General features: G+C 39.2%; 1 pseudogene; it reads right to left on the reverse strand.

Moving 5' to 3' along the window:
- Nucleotides 1-1,601: 1,601 nt before the first annotated feature.
- LOC137211168 (SIN3-HDAC complex-associated factor pseudogene) lies at nucleotides 1,602-2,295 on the reverse strand (annotated as a pseudogene).
- Between the last annotated feature and the right edge of the window lie 12,535 nt (nucleotides 2,296-14,830).

Here is a 14,830-nt window from a genome sequence, read left to right on the forward strand (position 1 = left end):
GTGTGGGAAATAATAGCACAGTTACTGTCACGAAGGTCATCCTAGGCCAGTCACGTGGAAAAGAAATCCAAGGGCTTCAGCTGCCTGGGCACACCCCAGCGCCGTGGCCCACTGAATCTAACCACAAAAGGCCAGCTTCGGAAGACATGAAAGGGGAAAAGCAGGGTTCACAAGGGGATTGTTAATACTTCCGAGGGAAAAGGGAAAAACTAGCCAGGCTTCACGTAACAACAACAATCATTTCCCAAAAGTGCCTGGGCTAACTTCAACTCTATGTGAAGTGTACTGTACAAAATTAGTTTGCATATTATTTGATGTTCTCTCTGGCCTTCTTTTTTTTGTTTTTTTTTTTGGGGGGGGCGGGTTCAAGTAAAAGGCTTTCAATGAAGGTTTTAGAATTGAAGCGCTCCACGTTTAGGATGTATCATCTAACACCTCAATGTTCAGAAAGCCTGACTAAAAGAAACCAAACCCAAAGCAACCCACTCAGCATTAACATACAACTCTTTTCTTTTAGCTGAATTTTACTTTAATATAGAATGAAAACAAAAACAAAAGCCCCAAACCCTAATAGGTTAACACAAGTCAAACAACCATTCTACACAAATAAAACCTTCACAAAGGTCAACCGAAGGAATCTAGAGCTACAACTGAATTGTGCAGATTTCCAATGAAGTCACCAGTCACGTAACATAGATTATTTACACACTTGCAAGCCCTCTAAGAGATGTGCCTCAAGAAGCATTAACCTTCGTTTTTTTCATGAGCCATCCTGAAGACGTGCGCATTTTCTTTTTCAGATAATTTAACATTTTTAATACAGCGCGTCCTCTACCAAGTGCTAACGCTTTGGTACTATTCATACGTGATTGCTTATCCTAAAGACTTGCCAGTTCCCTGAGAGGGACTTTGATTCTGCTTTAGAAGTGTCATAGAAACTAAAAACTTTATCAAATAGCCGTGTCGAGGGAGGTGGCACAGGACGCAGCATGTGCAGCCAAGTTAGCTCTGCAGATTTAGAAACTACTCCTTCAAGGTAGTCGCACAGAGACCTTAGCCTGTCCCGCTTACTATTCAGTAGTACGGGTCTGAATCATCAGAACCTTGGCAACCCCTTAATATTTCACAGTTATTAACAACTAGGGGCAAGTCTGTGTTTACTGAGTTACGACAAATTTATTATAAAGAAGGAAAACAAGGGTAGCCAGCCATCTTAAAAAATGCCCCAACCACTGCTTCTCCATATAGAAAGATTAAAACTACATACATTTATCATACAACAAATCCCATCTCTGTCCCCTGAAATTCCCCTAATTTCATTCATTAGAAGGGGACTTTTAAAAAAGACTTAAAGAGCATCTTACAGCAGCATTCAGCTTTCCCATGAAATACTCAGCACCTTAAATATTAAGTACACTTCGTTTTTTCTTTTAGTAAGCGAGATACTGGCTTCAGAGTTTGTGGAACTGGAGGGAAAACAACACACTCAAAACGACTCTAGGAATCTTCCTTTGGCAGAATAGTAGGTATCCAAGTTAAAAATAGGAGGGTCCTTTTGTTGCTTTGTTTTCCAAAATTTAAATTGTTTTTTGTTCCCCTTCTACATCAGCCTCAGTCACCACTCCTGAGTGGAGATGGGCAGAGGCTCTGGCCCCTTCTCCAGCGGCTTCCCAGCAGCTGCATTCTTATTGCTGCAGCAAGGCTTGAATAGATGTATGTCAACAAGGACTTCCCCAAGACGGCCTTTATAGATAGTGCCACAGCGTATTTTCTGTCTTTTCTAGTATGTGAGACCTAAAAAGGAAAACACTGACATTCTGTTAGAGCCAGAAGCCATCTCTGTATCTGACTGGTGACTGTAACGAGGAGACTGAGCTGGAGAGGCACCTAAGGTGGTACCGTGAGCACCAGAATTGTGACATTTAAATTCCTTCTGCAGTTGACTGATCTGGTTGCTTTTTATCTTGTTTCCAGATAGAGTTTTCACTTCCTTTGGTTTCAGTGTAGTCTTTAGACTGGGTCCTGCCCTTGCATCTACCACATGATTTCAGTTTTTTTGTTTTTTGTTTTGATCCTGCTGGCAATTTCTTCCATCTTTTCACAAGCAGGACACTGGCATTACAGATGTCTCCTGAACGAGTCTCATGTAACCCAAAACAGCTCTGTAAGTCCTTTTCATAGCGTTAACTGTCAGTGAATCGAGAACTGGAGGATTTAGCGAGGCAAATGTAGCAGCCCTCTATACTTCGGTACACCTTTGGCTTGCGAAAACCAAACATCTTTTCTTCTGGGCAATAGTCTTAGTATGCTTTGAAGGACACCAATAGTTCCTCCAATGTAATAACTTCCCCAATTCCACTTTCTAGATTCCTTCTGGGTAGTAAAGTGTCTCTTATATTCAAAAATACCTTTCAAAACTCAAAATGCCACTGGATGGACCCCTGGGCACGCGACGACCGAGACAGAGGCACCCAGGCAGCAAAGAGAACCGCTCCCCGGCGGCTCGGTGGGTAAACGCAGCATCTGGGGTCCGAGGGAAAGTTCCGGTGGAGAGCTGCCCGGCGGGGCGGGGCGGGGTGGACGGAGGGAAGCGCGTCCCTCGCCGCCGCCTCCCTCCCCTGCGCCCGGCCCTCTTCTTAGGCAGCGGTTCTCAGATTTGAGTGTGCATCACCGGGAGGGCCTAAACAAAAGCCCAGCTTCTGATTCAAGTAGGTCCACAGAGGTGCCTGAGAATTTCTTTCTAAACAAGTTAGGCTATTGGTTCAGAACCACACATAGAAAACCACTGAAATACTATTTAAGATTCTTGAAGTTAAACTATTTTTTTGTTTTTTTTGTATTTTCCACTTCTCCTTTGATATCCCATCATACACACACACACACACACACACACACACACACACACACACACACACACACACCCATAAGACCTAGAAATTTTTCCATAGTATAGTCCAGGAATCTTGTGATAACTGATGGCTGAAGACAGCTAGTGTAACACCAGCTCTGTTACCCTCATGCTGACCACCCAGTATACTTATAACATTAGAAGAGCAAAGAAGGAAGGCCTACAGGTGTGATGATTCTTTTTTGTTTACCAAACAAAGGAATGGGAGCGTCTTAAAATTCAAGCTAGAACATAGGTATTCTACTAGGAAGCAAATAAGGAAAGAAAGACAAGCCATAACCAAAAATTAGTTTTTTGGTAGTTTTAGAGAATAGCATGCAACTCTAACAGAGAAATTGGATACATGATGTCCTGGAAATAAAACTGACTAATAATACATAAGAATTGGAACAAGCTGTGAGACCTAACGCTTATCAATATTTAAAAAAGGATAATCAATTTTACCAAAGACAGCTGAAGCTGGACTAACTGAAAAAAGGGGGACTAGGATAGGAGGTTATGGTCGTTTTCTAATGTTTTGATTCTATAGGTTTTCATTTGGAAGAAAAACACAGTTCATGAACTATGTGTGTGAAGATTAGTATTGCAGAGTAATTTTAAGTTTTAAAATGTATATACATTTTTTTAAATAAAATTTATTTTATTCCAAGTATAAAAGAATAAAAAGATGAATACAGCATTTTTGGAAATTTTTTGGAAAATTTAAAACTAAAATTTTAAAATGTTTACCCATATTCTCACCCTACAAATACAAGTTTTAATATCTGGCTGCATTTTAGTCTTTTTTCTAAGCATCACTTTTACATAATTTCGATACAAAACTGACACATAATTTTTACAGTGTTTCTTTTTCTAAATATTATAACGAGTGTTTACCATTATTCAAATATTTCATTAGCATATTTAATGTCAGTACACATTCATAAAGTATTACAATTTATTTAAATTTCCTTTATTGTCAAAACACTTTGTTCCCCCCCCTTTTTTTCCCTATTGTAAATAGTACTACAATGAGTACATTTGTACATAAAACTCTCTCTGTATTTAAGATGATTTTTTTTGGATAGATTCCCAAGTTTAGAATTACTTGTCTCAGCCTTGGTCATTTAAAAGACCCTTTCTACATATTGTCAAACTATTTCCCAAAGAGGCTATAACACCTTTTTTCTCTTTCTCACTAGCAATACTCTATGTCCAGTATTGAGCACTCTGAAATTTTTTTATCTCTGCCAATTTGATAAGAAAAAGTTATGTCTTGTTTTGTTTTTATTTGCATTTCATTGTTTACTAATGAACTGAACCTTTTTCATGTTTGCTGATGAGAGACATTTTCTCTTGTATGCATTTCCGAACATTTAATTTAGTTAATTTTCAATTATATAAATATTTTCATATTTCTTTATGAAAAAATGAGTATGGATTTTAAGAATTTTTAAGAATATAGATTTTTAAGAATTTAATAAAATAAAACCTCAAGATACATAAAGCAATTTAGTTGGTGTTAGAGAATCGAGTATTATACACAGAAGAGCTTGTGGTTCCAATTTTCATCTTTGGAGCTCAGATTTCAGTACTGTGTTTGAGGAAAATAATTTCAAAGTAAAACAATTGTCACATTAGGATAACTATATGCCAGTACACTTGAAATCTTCCCAGCCTAAGCACAACATCAAAGACGTGGCCGATTTAAAGACTGTCACCCTCAAATGGAAGAAGTTTGCTCCACATTAAATGGTTTATGTTCTTTCCTTATGATCAAACTATTAGGGGGAGAGGGTCTAAGTGTTCAGTGCAAACATCCTAAGTAACTGCCCCACCGTTTCCCAAACTCTTCACTGACCACAAGAATGAAAACATCTATCAATCCATTGCTTACTAAACACTGCCTGGAAGAAAGCAAGCTTGTTGATTTTGGTAGGTTTTCAAATTTCCTTTGCCTGCGGAAAGGTGACAGAAAGGGTGTCCAAAAGACCAATGCAATACCTGGATATGAACTGCATCTGGAAACCACTTTTTTCAAGATTCACCCTTTGGAAGAAATACTTGGCCTTGGTCAATGCGGCAATTGATCTCTGGGGCTATTGACAAAAGCCATAAATGTATGCTCATTATTCTTGTTCTGTCAACAGCCTTTGACATTTCCATTTGGCCCATCATAGATCAGTCATGGGGAAATACAAGGTAAGTGACTTGCTTTCCCTTAAGTTCAGAAATTTAAAGTATCTTAGAAATCGAATTCTTTACAATTTAGTACTTTTGCTTTAGGTCTTTCTCAAGAGGTGAAGCATAGTTAATGCTCTACATACATGTCAATATACAGTGGACATTTTTTTCTATTTAAGAAGGTGCTGTGATGATGTTCTCTACAACATTCTGTTTATTAACCTTTATTAGAAGAAATTTATAAATTTTAGAAGAATAAAAATTTTGAACAACCAATCATGTACAACTTTAATGTCCATGCTTCTGAAATCTATTTTATTTGTATCAGTTTGCATCAATGGTATTAAGTTTCCTTTAGAAAATGAGAGCAGTGCTGATAAGGAGAAAACAATTACTTCATAAAAAATACAAAGATGAAACTCTTCTAACATTTAAGTATCTATGTTCAGTATGGAAGTGTTTGTGTGTAGCTATCCTAACTTTCCTGTCTCCTTTTCCTGCATGTCAAGTAGAGCGTATACAAAAAATTTAAAATACGAATTCCCAATTTCCCACATCTCTTTGGGTGCCCCTTCTACCAGCACTCCTCTTCGATGTGGATCGTCTCCAGGGAATCTTAATGGCTTTTGTTTCCAAAAGTCTATGCCCCTAAGGCAGTAGTTCTCCATAAAGGGCAAATGCACCAGGGCCATTTGGCAAGGTCTGGAGAGGATTCTCAGTTTCCACAATTGCAGGTGCTACTGGCATCTCGTGAGTAGAGGCCAGGGACGCTGCTGAGCATCCTACAGTGAACAGAACAGCTCTCCACACCCCCCAACAAAATATCCAGCCCCCAAAGTCAACAGTGCACCAGTTGAGAAACCCAGCACTTGAGCAACAGTCAGGACTCTGTGCAAGGACAAAACAAATGTGAGGAATATTATAAGACAGTTGATCTCTCCCCTGCTACAGAAAATGATTCATTTGGATGAGAAAGGAGACAGGATGGATGGGAGCAAGCAGGTTGAACAGAGATAACCTTGGGGTCTCAGAGAGACATGTACTTCCTCCACCTCCATTCCCTGCCTCCGAGGTTGGGTCTCAAGAAGATAGGGGACAGCAGTGTGTTTGGTGTAGGCAGATGGGACCATAAGGAAAAGACAATTCCTATGCCTCAGCACAGAAGCAGCAGAAAGTGTGGTTCCCTTGGCCAGGCTTGGAAGAAGCATAGAGAATGCCACTTCTGAAGGAGACTTGAGCATGGGAACAAGAGACGCCTCAGAGACTACCACGTGGGCCAATGACTGAGGCCCAGATGCGATGATGGAAACTTAGCAGAGGCCAGTCTTGTACCCCTCTAAAGTCCCTGGAACACAGATGCGACCCTGGAAAAGTGGGGTAACCCAAACTGACTAGCCCCCCACCCTAATAAGAGAAGCTGAAAAATGAAACGGATTTAAATTTTTATGTTACGCGTACAAGTTGCACGTCAGACATTGTGGTTCATGATCAGTACATGCTGCGAGTAGAAGTTCCACTCCAAATTGCGCAGATAGATTGGAGATATATAAGTTTAACTCAACTAATTTAACTGAAAGCAATCCTCCTTTTCATTTTGTTGTATTGAGTCAGAATAGGTATTACTAACCTTTCAACGTGATATTGGTGTTTGACTCTGAGATCCCCACTTCTTCCATTACCAAAAGTGTTTTAGAATTTTACTCTGTGTTTGTGTATCAGGCCCAGTGACACAACTGAAGACAGTCTGGCAGGTTTAAAACCAGGGCGAGCTTAGTATAACTACCTGGTTCAAACCCATTTCACATATTGAATTGCTATAATTTTAAGGAGAGTTTAATTAAAAGAAAATCATTAGCTGGTATGTCAAATATAGTTTTGTGGTATTTGATCTGGCTCATTTTTTTTTAAATGTAAGGTTATGTAACAACCTGTCACTGACACCTCTGTTAAGTAAAGCCAGTATTCTCTTTCAAGGGTGTCACAGTTCTATTGATATGAGTCTCTACCCAGAAACCTAGGAAATTTACCCAACTATTCATCAAGAATTCTGGACACCATTATCAAAGGAACAGGACACGTGTTGGCAGAGGACACAACACCCTCTGCTGCCAGTCCCAGCAACAATCCAATGTTTGTGCACCAACCCCCAGCCAGAGGAAGGCTTTGTTCCTATAGCACATCTACTACATTGTCCCCTTTGGATGCAAGCTGATCTTCTCCCTCTGCTAGTAAGCAATCTGTTTATTTGCCTTCCCCAAATCATTTGGTGTCCTTACCTCTCATTGGAAACTAGATGTTAAGATGAGAACCTGGGAATTCGCCTTCCTCAGTGAAGACAATTATTTATTAGACAATCCTTGACAGCATATACTCCTCTGCCATAGCAACAAGTTGACTTGGGGATAACTGACACTGATACGCACCGTACTTTCCTTCCAGCAAATCTACATCTGCATTGGGTATCCTTTCCCAAAGCATCACTGCTTAAGGCTATCTATTTATTTACATTGGTAATGCCTCCATTTACTTCTTGGGGCTCTGGGACATATTATACAAATTCAATAATAAACACATTGCCCTGATATAAAGACATTTCTTGGAGTCCAGAAATAAGTTCAATCAGCGCTCAAAGCTCCATTAAAGCATTTCTAATCTAAAGTCAATCCCCTCTCCTCTACACAGTCTGGAACTACTGGAAATGTGCCACGGTTTCTTCTCCTCTTGGGTTATACAGAAGTTGCTTTACTGTTTATTCTGGAACTGTTTATGGGAACATCTTTGACATGTCAAAGTGAAAGAGATTACAGTGATTCCTGATCTGCATAGAACTTTATCTAGCATTACCCTTGGCACTTACTGAAATCTTATACCAGTTGGAGTCACCATAATTTTACAAAAGTGATATCACTGTAAAATGTCATTTGTAGAAGAAAAGAAAGTCAGAAGGGTCTTAAATAGATTCTCAGGAGAAATGTTATGGTATAGAGGAGGAGATGTATTGAGCAGAAGCTTCATAATTATCTTCATATTTATGGAAAGTTATCATAGTTAAAGTATTTATATTATCCTTCATCTATGAAGAAAACACCAGGTAGGGGAAAGCCAGAATTTATGAGTAAGGAAAAACGGTACCAGTAGTAAACTTGGTTGGCAGCATGACATCATGGAAAGACTGTGGATTTTAATGTTAACACACCAATAAATTAGAATCCCTAGTATGTCAATATTATTAAGTATTAGATCTTGGGTGAGAAATTTACTTCACTTTTCTCATAAAATAGGAAGTAGTGATGCAGGAGTTTTGTATGGCTTAAATGAGACAAGCATATTCATGCACTGAGCACAATAACTGACAAGGAGTAAAAACTCAACTATGATGGTTTTCTATCTGACCTTTCTGGTCTTTAATTGATTTTAAGAGTTAATGACTTTCTGATTTTTTGACCCAGAGCTGTTGATAGTCACATGAATCTGACAATAGTCCCAGACCCACAGAATAATTTAGGTGGTTGAGATGAAAAAACCCCACAACTTTTCAGTAATCTGCAGCTCTCTGAGTAGACAGTTCTCAAAATTAACCCCAGCAGAAAGGGCTGGAGAGCTTAGTACTTCCTACAGTAATGTCACCCCACAAACTACTTTGCTTAGCTCTCTCCATCTGTGCTTCAACTCTTCTTGCCGAAGACCCAGCACTTGAATCCTTCTCTACTGTACCCGAACCTGCATTGCTCACACCTCCCCTCCCTGCACCTTTCACTCCATTCTCTTGTCTTTCTTCAGCCCCCAATTACTCTTTTCCTAACGACTTTCAAAAGAACTGTCCCAGAGAAAGACAAATATCATATGATATCACTTATATGTGGAATCTAAAAAACAGTACAAATGAACTTATTTACAAAACAGAAACAGACTCACAGACATAGAAAACAAATTTATGGTTACCAAAGGGAAAGGGGGGATGGGATAAATTGGGAGTAGGGGATTACCAGAGGCATGCTGTTAACAGATGCTACGTATGATAGATAACCAACAAGGAATGGAAAAGAATCAGAAAGGAGTATAGATATATACATATATATGTATAACCAAATCACTTTGCAGTACACCTGAAATTAACACAATATTGTAAACAACCATACTTCAGTTAAAAGAAAAGAACTGTCCCATGGTTCACATCATATGGAAATAAAGTTCTCATGGTGACTGAAAAGTTATATGGGAAAAGCTTCACGTAAGCTAAAATTTTGTACGGAACAAACTTTTGGTAGGAATGGATCACTACACAACTTCAACTTGACCTTCCAAGCTGCCTTCTATTAGTGGTCTCAAAACCTCTATTAGTTCTTTTCTTGGTTCCTTAACAGGCCTATCTCATCCTTAACAGCCTATGTTAGTTTCCCATTATGAGACTCTTACGTTGTGGCAGGCACTCTACAACAGCCTAATCTCCTTGGACGGTTACTGCAATCCTGCAAAGTAGTCCCACTTTTACCTACAAGGAAATTGAGGCTTCTAGAGATCACAGGACTTGCTCCAGATGGTCACCCTTGGCTCTGAAATGGAAGCAAGGTTTATGGTAAAAAACAAACAGGATGGACAGTTGATGAGAACATCTCCAGCGAACAGAGGAAAATTCTGGTAAAGACTGATTTATTTTCCACCATGTTTCAATGTGTCCAAGAACCTCCAAGATTTCTGTTTTCCATGAAGCATGCAATTATGCTTATTCTAACACCACTGAAACCATTTCTCTGACTTATAAAGTCTTTGTACTAAAAATATCATTTCCACAAGTCTTGAGTCCAGTCATGGAGATAAGTGGTACCAAGCTCAGACGAAAAGGTTTTCCTTACCTATTTCCTATGACTATACGAAAAAAGTGATACTGAATTTTATTCTTAGGGTAGATAGACATCCATTCATTCATTCATTCATTCATTCATTCATTTATTTATTTATTTATTTATGGCTTAGTTATATTTTGGCTTGGAGGTAGAGAGTTAAATGACATAATTCCTGGTTGTTTTCAGGATTGGCTTGTTATAACAGAAACTCCAAATAATTGTGATTGAAAGAAGACAGATGTTTATTACTTTCTTTATTACTTTCTTTACCTTCAGTGTAAAAACTGAAGAAAGGAAGCTCAGGGCTGTTTTGGTGGCTCCATAGTTATTTGGGAACTTAGTGACTTCCAAATTTCCACTCCACGTTTCCCGTAGTGTAGTTCTCATTCTCCTGGTCTAAGGTGGATGGATTCATTTCCTGGGGATGCTGTAACAAGTAACCACCAACTTGGTGGCTTAAAGCAACAGAAATTTATTGTCTCACAGTTATAGAGGCTCGAAGCCTGGAATCTGGGATCAAACCAGGAAGGCTTTCTCTGGAGGCATCTTGGGGGACAATCCATTCCTTGCCTCTTCTGGTGGCCGTGGCATTTCTTAGCTTGTGGCCACACCACTCTAATCTCTGCCACTATAGTCACACGGTCTTCTCTTTTTTCTGTGGCAAATCTCCCTCAGTCTCTCTCATAAAGATGGGTGTATGACTGCATTTAGAGCCCACATGGATAATCCAATGTGATTGCCCTTTCTCGAGATCTTTAATTTAATCACAACCACAGAGTTCTTGTTTGTAATATTAGGTAACATTCACAGGTTCCAGGGACTAGGATGTGTATCTCTTTTGGGAACAGGAGGGGAGAGACAGCATCCAGACTACCACAATGGATCTCCAGCCGTTTTATCCCTGTTTCAAGAAAGAGGACTGATGAAGGGGAAGAGAAGGGACACACCCACTCCCCTGAAGAACATGTTTCAAAAATTGCAGGCATCATTTCCTCTCACTTTCCACTAGCCACATCTCAGTTACATGGTCACAGTTAGCTTCAACTTACGTAGGGAATTAAAGTCTTTTATCCCAATTGATTATGATCTCAGTTTTATATAGGAGGGCAGAAGAGATATTACAGGACAAATAACATCGGTTATCACCTGCCACTTTGGCCACCCAGATATTCATATACACCTTTCTTTCCAGAAACCCCTCCTTCTCAGTCTGTCTCCAAGGGAGAGATTTCCAAAGTCCATCAGGTCTTGGATATCTGCATTGATGGGCAGTTATCTCATCTCTAACAGATATATATATGGCTCCACATAGCCCAGTTATCTGCCCCCAACAGAAATATACCTCAGTGCTCCAAAAACGTGGCATCCACAATTAAAAACTCCCATTTAGAAATGGAGAATGGGAAACAGAACCATCTTGGAAGTGATCATATCTTGCTGGGCAGGAATAATGATGACTCCCTTCTTGTTAGTAGGGTAAGTTCCCAGTTTATTGCAACTGAAAGCGCCTTTGAGTGGACTTCCTTGATCACTGTTCTCCATGGCTCATCTGAGGTGGGCCTCGGAGAGGGTGTCCTTTTAAAATCTGTATGGCTTTTGTAGCCTGCTCCTCACTGGTACTGGTTCGGAGGTCAAATGGTTGGTTTCAGTCCCAAGCTTTTGGGATTGAACAGGATTTGGGTTTTTCTGGTAATATCATTTCCTCAAAAATCTAGTGGACTTCCAGTTTATTTGCTTCTGGTCAGTTCTATGTGCTAATAATGACAGATAAATATCTTGTAGAGTCAGAGTTTTTAAGAGTGAAGAGACACAGGTCTTTTACTTATTGCCTCTGGGCTCTCTGCCCATCCCCCTTTTTTCATGTTTCAGCCTGGTTTTCTTAAAGCCATTTGAAACAAAGAACCAGGGTGGGAGACAAGACTCTTCATCTGATCTTTGCCACTGAGCTGCCCATTGTCTGGCAGAGAAAGATTAACTACAGGTGCTTGGGAAAGCCTCAGAGGCACCATCTTATCTTTTGCGAAGTCTGCACCTTTGCAGCCTTTACTTAAAACTGCTCCAGTCTGAGGTACAAAAGCAGTTAGCTTTTTCAATCTTATAAGGTCCAAACTGCTGACTGTTAGGAACATGGACTTTGGACCCAAATTGCCTAGTTCCAACCAGGTTCCTCACTTATCAGATGTGCAACTGGCAAGTTACTTGACCTCTTTGGTTCTCATCTGCAAAATGGGGCTAAAAACAGCATCTGTTTCATCGTGTTGCTTGAAGAGTAAGTCACTTAAGACATATAAAGCACTACAGTGGTGCCTGGCACAGAATCAGCAGCACGTATCCGTAGTTAGTATTAACTTACTAATATAGTAGTACTGGGCTCTTGGTCAACTTGTATTGCAGGATGTAGTCTGTTACCAGACTGATTAGCTCCCAAATGAGTTCACCTCTTTTGTAGACTCTGCGAAAGCAGCAAGAAGTAACAAACATAAGACATCTTGAATGTTTCCTACGATTTCCCCTCATGCTAGAACCATAGCCTGTGGCCTGCTTTCTAAGATGCCACAGGCATCATTTCATCAAATATTCTGCTGTAACCTAACAAGAGAATTTAGCTTTGCACCTTCCATTATCTGAGGCATCAGCATCTACAATTTAGACTTTGTCACGACCAACTCTCTACTTTCAGGCATCCAATTCTGTATCCATTAGGGTTTATATTTGTCAGCTCCTAATAGAGATCTTAAATACAGGAAACATAAACAAGGTGAATCTTCATTTCCTTTTGCATAAAAGTCTGGATTGAGGTAGTTTAGATGATTCCACAGTGATTCAATAGTCAGGTCTGGGGCACACGATGCTTCCACTTTCCACATCACCACTGCGAGGATGCTTTCTTATCCTCACAGTTCAAGATGAATAGCCAGCCATCACACCCATGTCCAAGCAGCAGGAAGGAGGGAGGGGAGAAGGAGGAAATGTTTCAGAAGTTGAGCACAACACATGCAGGACTTGTTACAGGGTCACACCTAGTCAGGGAGATTGAAAAATGTGGTGTTGCCTCCAGTGTGCTTGCCAAACCCCAAATCAGACTTTCTGTTATCATAGGAGACAGTGAAAACAAGGCCCATGAGATGAACAGAAGCCTCTGCCACGTTCACTGAAAATGGTTGATTCTCTAGTTTAACACAATATCTTTAAAAAATGCCTGACCCATGACCTTTCATTCTATCTCTATTCCCTACTACACAATAATGTAAAACCAGTGGGTGCTATGCATTCAATAAAAAATAAAACGCAATATCTTATACCAAATGACAATTCTATCCTGAAATTGTTATGGTTTTTCCCTTAGGATATAACTGCATGTCCTAAAATTGAAATGAACTTGCATTTATATTTTAAAAATAAAGACCAAAATTTTGCATGTTTGTGTAACATATGGTTGGTAGAGATTTATTTTATTTACACTAAAAAAAAATACCTATTTTAACCCCTATGCTTCTTAAACTTGCATACAGCAAAATTATATTCTTAGAAGGTATAATGACCAAAATATCTGAGTTAAAATGAAAATCAGGATATTCCAGTATACTGACTATTTAGAGGAGATGTGAAAGACTGAACAGCTTCCATTAAAGTTTTTTCTTTTTCTTTTTCAGATTATCTTCATGAGAAAAACAAAATTGAATTAGCAAAAACTAATATTTGGTGGTTTTAGCTGCCATAAAACTTCAAATTAAAAAAAAATTACAATTAGCTAAAGAAGACTAAGCAATATATAAATGGCTTGTTTTGTTTCTTCATCAACCAACATTGCTGTATCTACGTCTAAGCTTTTTTTTTCTTTTCTTTTTTTGGTTGGTTGGTTTTGTTTGGTTTTGTTTTGGGTGATGTTCAGCATTTTGTGTCCTGATAGGAATTTTAATGAATGTAAAACAAAAGCACTGGTACCAAGCTGAGCCCAGTGGATGAATCAGGTATGTGTGTGTATTCATAGCACTCATTACTGACAATTTTCTTGTGCCCAAATGTCGGTCAATCAGACATGTCACCAGAGAGGCATATTTTTAAAAGATCTGGACACGTTTTAAAAAATAGGTAGACTTCAGAGATGGAATTAAAAGGAAACTTACAAGACCACTATGCAAGTCTGAAACATTCTGCACAGTTTCCCTGTTTCAGACACAATGGAAGTAGAAGCAGGACCCGGCCTGAGAAAGCGTCTGCTTTGGACAGTAACTCTTCAACATGTCACTGAGATAAAGTGCTTCCTTGGAGCCAGGAGGCATTAACCATTTCCTTTTGCAGTCAGTCCACTTCTTAAATAGAGTAACAGCTAATTTATTTTTTTCCTTCATCTTCAGAATACTAATGTGGGCCACAGGTGTTCAGAGTTTATTGGTGTAACACATTTTACAACAAAAAAAGGAATTTCTATAAGTTTCAACAGGGTACAAAAGAGATATGACCCATTTCCACCGGTTAATACTTAGTTATATTTTACTTAACCTGTCCAGAAAGGATTCAAAGCAACCTACTGGAATTTTCAGTTTAAGTCACTGCCCTTACCCTCATCTGAAGGTGACGTCAATACCTGAGCAACTCTTTCCAGGCCTCAGTTTTGCATGGTCTAAAGCGAGGATGGGCCCTCCTCAGCTTCTGCTTTAAAACTCTTCAAAGGTTCTTCATCCTCCATGGTCAAGTTCTTTAACATGGCGCACAAGCCCTTCATGCCCTCACCTCCTCCTGCCACCAAAGTTTCATGTTTTCCCTGATAGCATATGACTTAGCCAGAACGTTAAGCAAAATATTTTAAAGAACATTCTAATGGAAAGAAAGCAGATCCACGTGAAAATGAAGTTTAAATGACCAAATGGTTTGTTTAAGGTATTGGCCAATTGTGCATTATTTTGTTACTCTT

The sequence above is a fragment of the Pseudorca crassidens genome, chromosome 18 (genome assembly GCF_039906515.1).
Source record: "Pseudorca crassidens isolate mPseCra1 chromosome 18, mPseCra1.hap1, whole genome shotgun sequence".
Lineage (NCBI taxonomy): Eukaryota > Metazoa > Chordata > Mammalia > Artiodactyla > Delphinidae > Pseudorca > Pseudorca crassidens.